Below are 10,884 nucleotides of genomic sequence, written 5' to 3' on the forward strand. Positions count from 1 at the left end.
ACAGTGAAAATGAGCGTATTTAGCAATTTTTCTCTCACTAGCTCCATGGGCAACCATCTGAATCCATGCTCCATGTTAGCTGTTGCCTTGGACTATATGGCTCTGATGTTCTTACAACTCTTATAGACCTTAACCTCAGGAATCCTGCTATGTGTTCCTGAGTGTTTTAAGTAGGACTGTCACTCTCAGATCAAAGAGACACTGAAGACAAATGTTTGATGCTCTTGAAGATGGAGTTCTTCAACCTTGGTCAGTCATTTTAGGTCTAGAATATTTGTTTTGCTCCATTACTCTCTGCAGGAGATGGATGTGGCTCTGACATGTTATTTTTCATTACGGTTCCTTTGACTTTTGAGAAGACTTGGCCTGTGCTCTAGTAATTTAAGTAGCCTCCTAATTCTGTTGTGGATACCTTGGTTGTCAGCTTGATGAGATTAAAAATCATCATGGAAGCGGAGCTTTGGAGGTATCTGTAAAGGGGATTGGGTTAACTGGGTTGAGAAAACCTCCCTTCCTAAATGTGGTCAGCACCATTCCATGGGCTGAAGATCCAGGCTGAATAAAAAGGAGAAAGCAAACTGAGCACAAGCATCCATTTATTTTCTGACAGGGGATCCAATCTGATGGCTGAGTCATGGTCCACCACAGTGGTCTGCCAACAGTGCAGATGTGCATGCAACGTGACCAGCTGAGTCATGGTCCACCACAGTTGTCTGCTAACAGTGTAGATGTGGGTGCTGCCTCCTTTGCTTCTATGGGTCTCTCTGTGGGTCTCACATTAGTGTTCCTCACTTTAAACTCACCATAGTGTAAGTTTCCATTCCTATTCCGGAAGGATGGAAGAAGTGTCTGTGTCAGTCTCTATCTGACATGACGATGTGATTTATAAAAATTGTGGTATGTAATCAAGTCAGTCAGAGCTTAAAAGGAAATTCATAGCTTTAAGTGCCTAAAATAGAAGGAATTAAGAGCTAAAGTTGGTTACCACAGCTTCTACCTCAAAGGGTTAAAAAAACAAGAGGAGATAAATGAACACCATGAAAAAGAAAAATAAATAAATAGAGAAAAAATAAATGGAAAACAATAGAAAAAATAAAATAAATAACCAGCTTCTTTAAAAAGCTGTACTGGCTAGTTTTGTGTCAACTTGGCACAGCTGGAGTTATCACAGAAAGGAGCTTCAGTTGGGGAAATGCCTCCATGAGATCCAGCTGTAAGGCATTTTCTCAACTAGTGATCAAGGCGGGAGGTCCCCTTGTGGGTGGTGCCATCTCTGGACTGGTAGTCTTGGTTCTATAAGAGAGCAGCCTGAGGAAGCCAGGGGAAGCAAGCCAGTAAGTAACATCCTTCCATGGCTTCTGCATCAGCTCCTGTTTTCTGACCTGCTTCAGTTCCATTCCTGACTTCCTTGGTGATGAACAGCAGTATGGAAGTGTAAGCTGAATAAACCCTTTCCTCCCCAATTTGCTTCTTGGTCATGATGTTTTGTCCAGGAACAGAAACCCTGACTAAGACAAAAGCTAAACAAACAAACAAACAAAAAACAAAAACAAAAACAAAACAACCTTGAGAAGCCTCTAGGTCCAGTGGTTCTCAGTCTGTGGGTCTCATCTCAACTCCTTCTGGGGTGGAATAATCCTTTTACATGGGTCATCTAAGACTATCGAAAGAGGAAGACACAGCTTGATACAAAATCAAACAGAAAAAAAGGACATCACTACATAAGACGTATAGGTTTAAACTAAAGTAGTTATAAAGTACACTCATAAAAACTATTAAGGTAGCTATGCAGACAACCAGATAGAATGTATAAATTTATAGAATGATACAAACTTCAAATTCAAACTCAAAGAAGAGATTATAGGGCTGGAGAGATGCCTCAGCACCGGAATTCTGGCAGCTCATAACTTCCAGTAATTCCAGTTTTAGATGCCCTCTCCTGGCCTCAGCTGGCACTAGCACTTATGCATACATAACTCACACACAAATATGTTTGGAAAGAAGAAATTGGAACTTTGAATAGATGCATACCAATAAAACTGAACTAACAGTTTAAAACTCTTCATAAAATGAAAAAAGAAATCCTAACAGCTTCACTATGACTTCTACTAAACATTTAAGAAAGAAATAAGATGGGCCTTAACGTCTTCCAGAAAATAGAAAAGGGAATATTTCTGTTTTTATCTTCTTTTTTATTAGATATTTTCTTTATTTACATTTCAAATGCTATCCCCTTTTCTAGATTCCCCTCCGAAGACCCCCTGTCCTCTCCCCGTGCTCCCCAATCCACCCACTCCAACTTCCTGGCCCTGGCATTCCCCTATACTGGGGCATATAACATTCACAGGACCAAGGGCCTCTCCTCACATTGATGACTGACTAGCCCATTCTCTGCTACATATACAGCTAGAGCCATAAGTCCCACCATGTGTTTTCTTTGGTTGGTGGTTTAGTCCCAGGGAGATCTGGAGGTACTGGTTAGTTCATATTGTTGTTCCTCCTATGGGGCTGCAAACACCTTTAGCTCCTTGGGTACTTTCTCTAGCTCCTTCATTGGAGATGCCGTGCTCTGTACAATGGATGGCTGTGAGCATCCACTTCTCTGTCCTTCACTGGAGACCTGTGCTCTGTCCAATGGATGGCTGTGAGCCATCTCTATTTGTCAGGCACTGGCAGAGGAGAAGGGGATATTTCATCTGATGTTAATTCCTGTTACTAAGGCTAAACACATAAAGAAAACAACATTTCTCATTATTATAGAATCATTATTCTTAGTAGTATAATAAAAAAAGTACTCTATAAACTAGATTATATATAATAACCAAGTTGAATTGATTCTGAGAGTGCAAAGTTGGTTTAACCTCTAAAAGTATTACAACATAAAATACATCATGATGAAAGACAAATAGATATGACCATTTACATGAGAATAAAGACAAACATGTACAGTTTTTTTTAAATTCAACTACAAAATAGTCCAACTACATAAATCCAACTTTCATAATAAAAAACTCTCACCAAAGTAAGAATTGAAAGAAATGTCTCAAATCTAAGTTTTAAAAAGGCACATACCAAAACTTGCAGATAATATCTCACTCAGTGGTGCAAGACTAACGTTTTGCCAGCAAGAAAGAAACCAAGGATGTCCACTCTTCCCATCTTTATCCATAACTGGATATTTTCGCCTATACTAAGTCACTAATTGCATATACATTACTAAGAGAAAATGTACTGCGTAAATTTTAGGGTAAACATAACTAACCTGTGGTTTATGGGCAATTTCAGCAATGTTACAGGGTTCATCTCAATTTTATTTCTTACTCCTAGTAGTGAAATCTCTAAAATTGGAAATAAGAGAATAATTTCAATAACTACATAATCAGGAATGAACAATAGCATTGGTTATTCTCCCCATTGCTATGATAAAATAACCTAATAAAAATAAACCTGATAAAAGGATAGAGGGTGTTTATTTTCATTTACAGTTTGAGAGGAAGTCCATTGGGATAGGGAAGGCTTGGTAGGAGAAATATTTGGCAGTTGTTAAAACTGTGTCATAATCAGGAAGTGGACAAATCAATGCACACTGTTGATCAATTCCCTTTCCCTCCTTTAACTAGTCTAGGGCCCAACCTGCTGAAAGTGACCTAATCAAAGGAATCCCTCAAACATATACTCAGAGGATTCTTTCCAGTCATTCTTGGTCTTGTCATGGTGACAGTATAAATTATTACAAGCCACCTCACTGTCAAGTTGACACTCAAACATTCCACATTTAAGTCATACCTTCTATCTTTTGTTCACTTTGGTTCATGGCCATCTCATAATGGAAAATGCATTGCGTCAAATTTCAAAAGTCCCAACAATCTGTAATGGTTCCAACACAATTTAAATGTCTAAAGTTTCTTCTGAGACCAAAAGCACTGTTTTAACTGTGAACCCCAGTACAATGAAAAACCAAATTACATACTTCTAATATATAATTGTAAAAAGGAAACATTACTATTCCAAAAGGGGATGTTGAAGACAAACAAGGAATGGTCAGACCAATAGCAATATTCAAATTTACCAGGCAAAAAACTAATATGAAGATCCATAACCAGCACCTGAGGCTCATGATGTAGTTATGTAGGTTCCAAAGGGGCCTCTAGCTTTACTGCTTCTAGCACACATAACATCTCTCTTGGGCAAGTTTACTCCATACCTGAATCTTTCTTCAGTACAAGATCCCACAGATCCTGGAATCTTCACAATCCTGGGGTCTCCATTATCTTTCCTTCACAGCCTCATGCAGTGGTCCATCAGAGAGACTCCTTGAACCACAGGTCTATCAGCATCTATGTGCTGACTCTAGGAAACACCTCCCTGGGATTTTGCTCAGAGGGATCAAGGGACCCATTCAGTTATTTTCTCAGTTTGGGTTCTTTCCTTTTAAATAAGTTTCTGTGCTTATAAGCTGGAGCCTTTTCTGAGAAGGTCTTGCACATTTCCTACTGTGGAAATGTGGAGAGCAAGATTTTTTTTTCTTTAACTATATGGCTTCTTATCTTCACACACTCTGGCAGCAACTTTTAACTTGCTCAAGCTCTTATCTTCTGCAAAGGGTACTGTTTCTTTTAAATATCTCTGCCCCAACTCTTGGCTCTTTCCCATTGTAAACTGGAATAGATGCAGCAGTCCTTAGTAATGCCATATAAATATTCGGCTTTCTTGAAAAAATTCCACTACAGAAATTAATATTTTTTTTAAAAATGTTCTCATTAAAGTTCTCAGATGACGAAAGGATGGACCATCTAGAGACTGCCATACCCGGGAATCTATCCCACAATCAGCCTCCAAACGCTGACACCATTGCATACACTAGCAAGGTTTTGCTGAAAGAACCCTGATATAACTGTCTCTTGTGAGGCTATGTCGGGGCCTAGCAAACAAAGAAGTGGATGCTCACAGTCAACTATTGGATGGATCACAGGGCCCCCAATGGAGGAGCTAGTACCCAAGGAGCTAAAGGGGTCTGCAACCCTATAGGTGGAACCACAATATGAACTAACCAGTAACCCCACCACCCCCACCAGAGCTCGTGTCTCTAACTGCATATGTATCAGAAGATGGCCTAGTTGGCCATCAGTGGAAAGAGAGGCCCATTGATCTTGCAAACTTTATCTGCCTCAGTACAGGGGAACGCCAGGGCCAAGAAGTGGGAATGGGTGGGTAGGGGAGTTGGGGGGGAGGGTATGGGGGACTTTTGGGATAGCATTGGAAATGTAAATGAAGAAAATACCTAATTAAAAAAATAAAATAAATAAAAAATAAAAAATAAAGTTCTCAGACATGTACAGGATGTGGTCATACTTTTTGAGTGCCCTCATTTTTATTTTATTGAATTCTAGAAAGTCTTTAATTTCTTTCTTTCTTCCCTGACCTAGTCATCATTGAATAAAGAATTGTTGTTTCCATGAGTATAGAGTAGGCTTTCTGTTGTTTGTTATTGGTGAAGTCCAGCTTTAAACCATGGTGTACAGGGTTATTTCAATTTTCTTGTATCTGTTGAGGTTTGCTTTGTGACCAATTATATGGTCAGTTTTAGAGAAGGTTCTGTGATGTGCTGAGAAGAAGGTATATTCTTTTGTGTTTGGGCGAAATGTTCCATAAATAACTGTTAAGTCCATTTGAATCATAACGTCTGTTAATTTTGTTATTTCTCTGTTTAGTTTTTGTCTCCATGATCTGTTCATTAGTGAAATTGGGGTGTTGAGATCTCCCACTATTAATGTGTGGGGTTCCGTGTGTGATTTAAGTAATGCTTCTTTTACAAATGTGGGTGCCCTTGCATTTGGGACACAGATGTTTAGAATAGAGATGTTTTCTTGGTGGATTTTTCCTTTGATGAGCATGAAGTGTCCTTCCCTGTTTCTTTTGGTTACTTTCAGTTGAAAGACTATTTTATTAGATATTAGAATGGCTACTACAGTTTGTTTCTTAGGTCAATTTGCTTGGAAAACCCTTTTCCAGCCCTTTTTACTGAAATAATGACTATTTTTTGTTGGTAAGATGTATTTGTTGTATAGAGCAGAATTATGGATTCTGTTTATTCATCCATTCTGTTAGCCTGTGTCTTTTTACTGGGGAATTGGGTCTGTTGATGTTGAGAGATATTAATGACCAATGATTGATACTCCCCATTATTGAGAGAGAGAGAGAGAGAGACAGAGAGAGAGACAGAGAGAGACAGAGAGACAGAGACAGAGAGTTTCACTTCTATTGATTTTAATGGTGTGAAAGTATTTAAACTTGAGTATATTTAACTTCATTGGGTTGTAGTTTCCCTTCTAGTATCCTCTGTAGGTCTGGGCTAGTGAAAACATGGTTTGGATTTGGTTTTGTCATGGGATATCTTGGTTTCTCCATCGATGATTGAAAGTTTTGCTGGATATAGTAGTCTGGGCTGATATCTGCGGTCTCTTAGGGATTGCAAGATCTCTGACAAGGACCTTCTAGCTTTTAGAGTCTCATGAGAAATAGGGTTTAATCCTAATAGGTCTGCCTTTGTATGTTACTTGGCCTTTCCTCCTTGCTGCTTCTAATTTGGATTTTCTTTTCTAATTCAATCTGTTTGGTGTTCTGTAAGGTTCTTATACTTCTATTGGCATCTCTATTTAGGTTGGGGAAATTTTCTTCTATGATTTTGTTGAAGATGATTTCTGGGCCTTTGAACTGGGAGTCCTTCTTCTTCTGGGAGTTTTCTTCTTCTTCTTCTTCTTCTTCTTCTTCTTCTTCTTCTTCTTCTTCTTCTTCTTCTTCTTCTTCTTCTTCTTCTTCTTCTTCTTCTTCTTCCTCTTCCTTCTTCTTCCTCCTCCTCCTCCTACTCTTCTCCTCCTCCTCCTCTTCCTCTTCCTCCTCCTCCTCCTATTATTCTTAGGTTAGGTCTTTCCAGACTGTCACAGATTTTCTGAATGTTTTATGTCACGTACTTTTTAGTTTTTGAATTTTCCTTGACTGATATATTAATTTCATCTATCGTGTTTTCTATCTCCTGTATTCTGTTGGTGATGCTTATGTCAGTAGTTGCTGTTCTTTTTCCTGGGTTTTCCATCTCCAGCATTACCTTAGTTTGTAAGGTATTTTATTGCTCTTATTTTCCCTTTCATGTCTTGAACCACTTTATTCATACCCTTCACCTGTTTGTATTTTCCTGTTTTTTTTTTTATATTTATTTGCTTCCTTTTTTAAATGCTTATGCCTGTTTGAATGTATTTCGATATATATTTTTTTAATTAGGAAATTTCCTCAATTACATTTCCAGTGCTATCCAAAAAGTCCCCAATACACTCCCCCCCACCAGTCCCCCACCCACCCACCCCCACCCCTTGGCCCTGAACCTTAAGTGTAGGGTTGTATTGTAGATGTACCAACTATGGCTGGACACTACATTCTGTTATTCTCTGCACTCTGACCTGTTGCTTTCTGTAGTAACTCTTTGCTTGAAAACAGTTTATTTGATGAGAGGGAAGAGCTATATTTATCTTTCAGTATAAGGATAAGAATTAAGAATGCATTTAGGCTTAGGAAAGTGACTGTGGTTCATTCTCCTCTAACATGGTTCAACCATGGTTCACTTGGTTGGCTAAAGTAGCAGGCTTGATTTCTTTTCTGATGAGTGGCTTCAAATCCAATTATGCAGTTGTCAGTTAATGTGAAGATGTAAATGCCACTATTGTATATTTAGGGATATCTTACTGTGCTGGTCATTGTTGTGACTCATGGGCATTACAACTGGTTAGGACTACTGAGTATTTTCTTCTCTTGTTACCTTGCACTGCAACTTCAACTACTAAGAGAAGTAATCTTCAAGGAGGCTTTAAATATTATGTTGTACTTTTATCATCTTGATTCTAATGTTTTAGAGAGGTTTTCCTTTGGACATGCCAGAGTCTTTAAATGTTTCTCATATTTGGATGCCCATTTGTTAACTCTACATATGTAAATTTTCAACTGTAATTTCATCACATACATGCTTTTAAAATCTCAATTCCTTTATCTTATACAGATTCTGGAGTTTGGTCCATTATTTCCTAGAGTTCTTAGATCTTGTGGCAAAGCTTGTTTTTCTTATTGATGCGTGAGGGTACTCTCTCCTTTAATCTTCATTCCTGATATTCTTTCTCAGGTTAAGTATATTGATGTTTGATACTGTATGTATATGTCAAAATTCTCATCCGGTTTGCTCCTTCATTCAATGTTGGTGACTTTTAGATCAAATAATCTTATTTGTATAATTTTTGAAGCCATTAATCATTTAATAGCAAGCTTTTTAAACATCTACCTCACATTTTACCTAATTCAGTATTTGAGTTCAGTAGTTGAAGAATCATGACCTTTTGGAGTTGGGTTGCTCTATTTGTTCATATTTGCATGTTATGTTTTGTGCATTTGCTGCTATGGATACTTGTTCAGTTTTATTTGAAGGGCTTCTTTTGGGCAGCTCCTCTTGAGGGCTCAAGCTATAGCAATGCTCAGAAATGCATAATACTATTGAAATAACAGTATCAAACCATATACTCAGTATTGAATGAAGCCTATTCATATATCACAAAAAATCATCAAATATCAAAACTTAGGGTGTGCTATGAAGGTGAAAAAAATAGATAAGTGTGGAAATAGTAAAGGAACAGCATTAAAAATAAGCACATAAGAGGAAAGGGAAGAATGTCAAGTAAAAGAAGGAAAAAAAATGAGACTGTTATGGAGGAAAACTAAAAATGAGCAAAGGAGGAGAAAAATGAACAAAATATGAATACAATTAAAAAAGAAAAATGAATAAAATAAAAATCTCCAATATTAACAAAGCCTCAAAGAAGATAAATGTAAGAAGAGGCATATAGAAAATACAGAAAACCTTCTTTTAAAAAGAGAAAGTCAAAATAACAAATGTATAATATAAAAGGTGATAGTGGCAGAGCAAAGATGAAAAAAAGGGGTGGAGGGAGGGATGGGCCAACAATGAAAAAGTCCATCAACAAAATTAGGAAATTTATTAAAGGAGATAAAAATAGAAACAAGATTTTCTTTTTAATACAGTAAAGGCTGATAAAAGTAAGTAAGGGGTGGGGCAAAAGAAAAAATGATGAATTATTACAGTTGTTTCTAAGGTCTCTAGTACTTAAGACTGTGTTTGATGCACAGGTCAAGGAAAGGCCAGTTGAAGTTGTTCAGTCAGCACTTGACAACCATCTGAAGTCTACCAGAGCAATGCCCACTTAAGTAGCTTCCTTTATTTGTGCATGAGGGAAGCTACCACAGTAGAGATTCCTATAGGTCCAGGTCTCTATTTGTATTTTACAAATCTCTACATTCTGTTCAACCCATTGCAAAGTGTATGTGGATGACAAGCATTGTGCAAGATCTTTACAGGAGGCAGAGGCTTGAGTTGGAAATCCTTCAGTTGGTCATCCAGACATGACCCTCTGGATCTTCAAAATTCTCAAGTCTTCAACAGTGAAGGGAAATAGCTGGTTCCAAAGGTTGATTTCCAATAATCTCAGACTCAGGATTTATTAACCTCTGGGGCTATTTGCTCCCCACCATCAAAAGTGGGGCTATCTTTCCCTGTATAGTTCATTGTCTGGTCAGACCTTCCTGCCAAACTATGCTTTTCAGCTTTCTAGCACTCTCCACAGGCCTCCTAAGGTTGTTCTTTACCTATGGGATGTTATAAGTCAAATTCAAGCTGACCAGCTATTATCCCAATTTACAGATACCGAAGATAGCTTAGTTTTAAACAAGTTCTCAAGATGGCACTCAGGATGATAGAATGTGATTCCTTTTGGCTGCTGATCTGACTATAAGAGAATTTGCCATCTTCTCAAAATCTGCAGCTGGATATAAAGGTTTGTAAGAGCTGTAAACTGTCCGTAGGATAGGTCATCTCTTCATTGGTGCCACCTGGCTTACCTTTTTTTTTTTTTAAGGTTTTTTTGTGAGCTTTTTTAATCACCTCCAATTCCAGTGACTGATAATTTAGCAGACCAAAGGCAAGTATAAAATCAACAATAACAAAAATCCAATTTAATTAAAAATGATTATTAATTTTTTTTAACATGGTAAACTTAAAATTGTAAGATTTGAGATCTTTAAATCTTAGGGCAATATTCATTTTGGCCTTAAATTTTTTTCTTTTAATTAAGACACAGGATATATAAAAGTACCTAAGAAAATGAAACTTCTGCTTCCCCTCTCTATATCAGGAAGCTGTGCTGCTGCTAAATACTTTTCAGCATGCTCCACCTTTTCCTACAGGCTTTTAACTCAACTATCATTACATGGATTTCCATGGTTCTCTATTGGATAGCATCCATTTCTCTTTATTCTGACTTATTTATAAGGAGACATGTAGGAAGCTTCTAATTTGTCATGTTACCTCAAAATTCTGCCTATGTCCTTTAAAAAAAAAGTTGGTAAACAACAAAACAACCATGATGCATCAGATTCAACCACATGCATTTAAAAATGTTCTATGTGATTAGGTATAATGTTAATATTTACAACTTGGAAATTACATACTGTATGTGGGATTTAAAAAGGCAGAATCAAAGTCCCATTGCTCACAGCAATCATTCTGCTTATTTGCTTTCTCCTCCCCTCTTCCATTCTCTCACTTCCCTCCTGCTACTGAGTTGTTAGATTTTGTTTCTAATAAACTAAGTACACTCAGAAGTCTTTCCTTGGGCTCTAGTTTAGAGAGAACTGAGACTAGGAATTTCAATGTCTTAAATTTTTCTGGATGTTCTAGTCAAATTTAAGAGAACACTGTTTCAATGAATATATATCTATTCTCCCTGCTCCACCACATTCAAGTATAATTATCTTCCTTTAAAGAAAGGTCTC

The sequence above is a fragment of the Mus caroli genome, unplaced genomic scaffold, assembly GCF_978045245.1.
Source record: "Mus caroli unplaced genomic scaffold, Mus_caroli_1 scaffold_16, whole genome shotgun sequence".
Taxonomy (NCBI): Eukaryota; Metazoa; Chordata; class Mammalia; order Rodentia; family Muridae; genus Mus; species Mus caroli.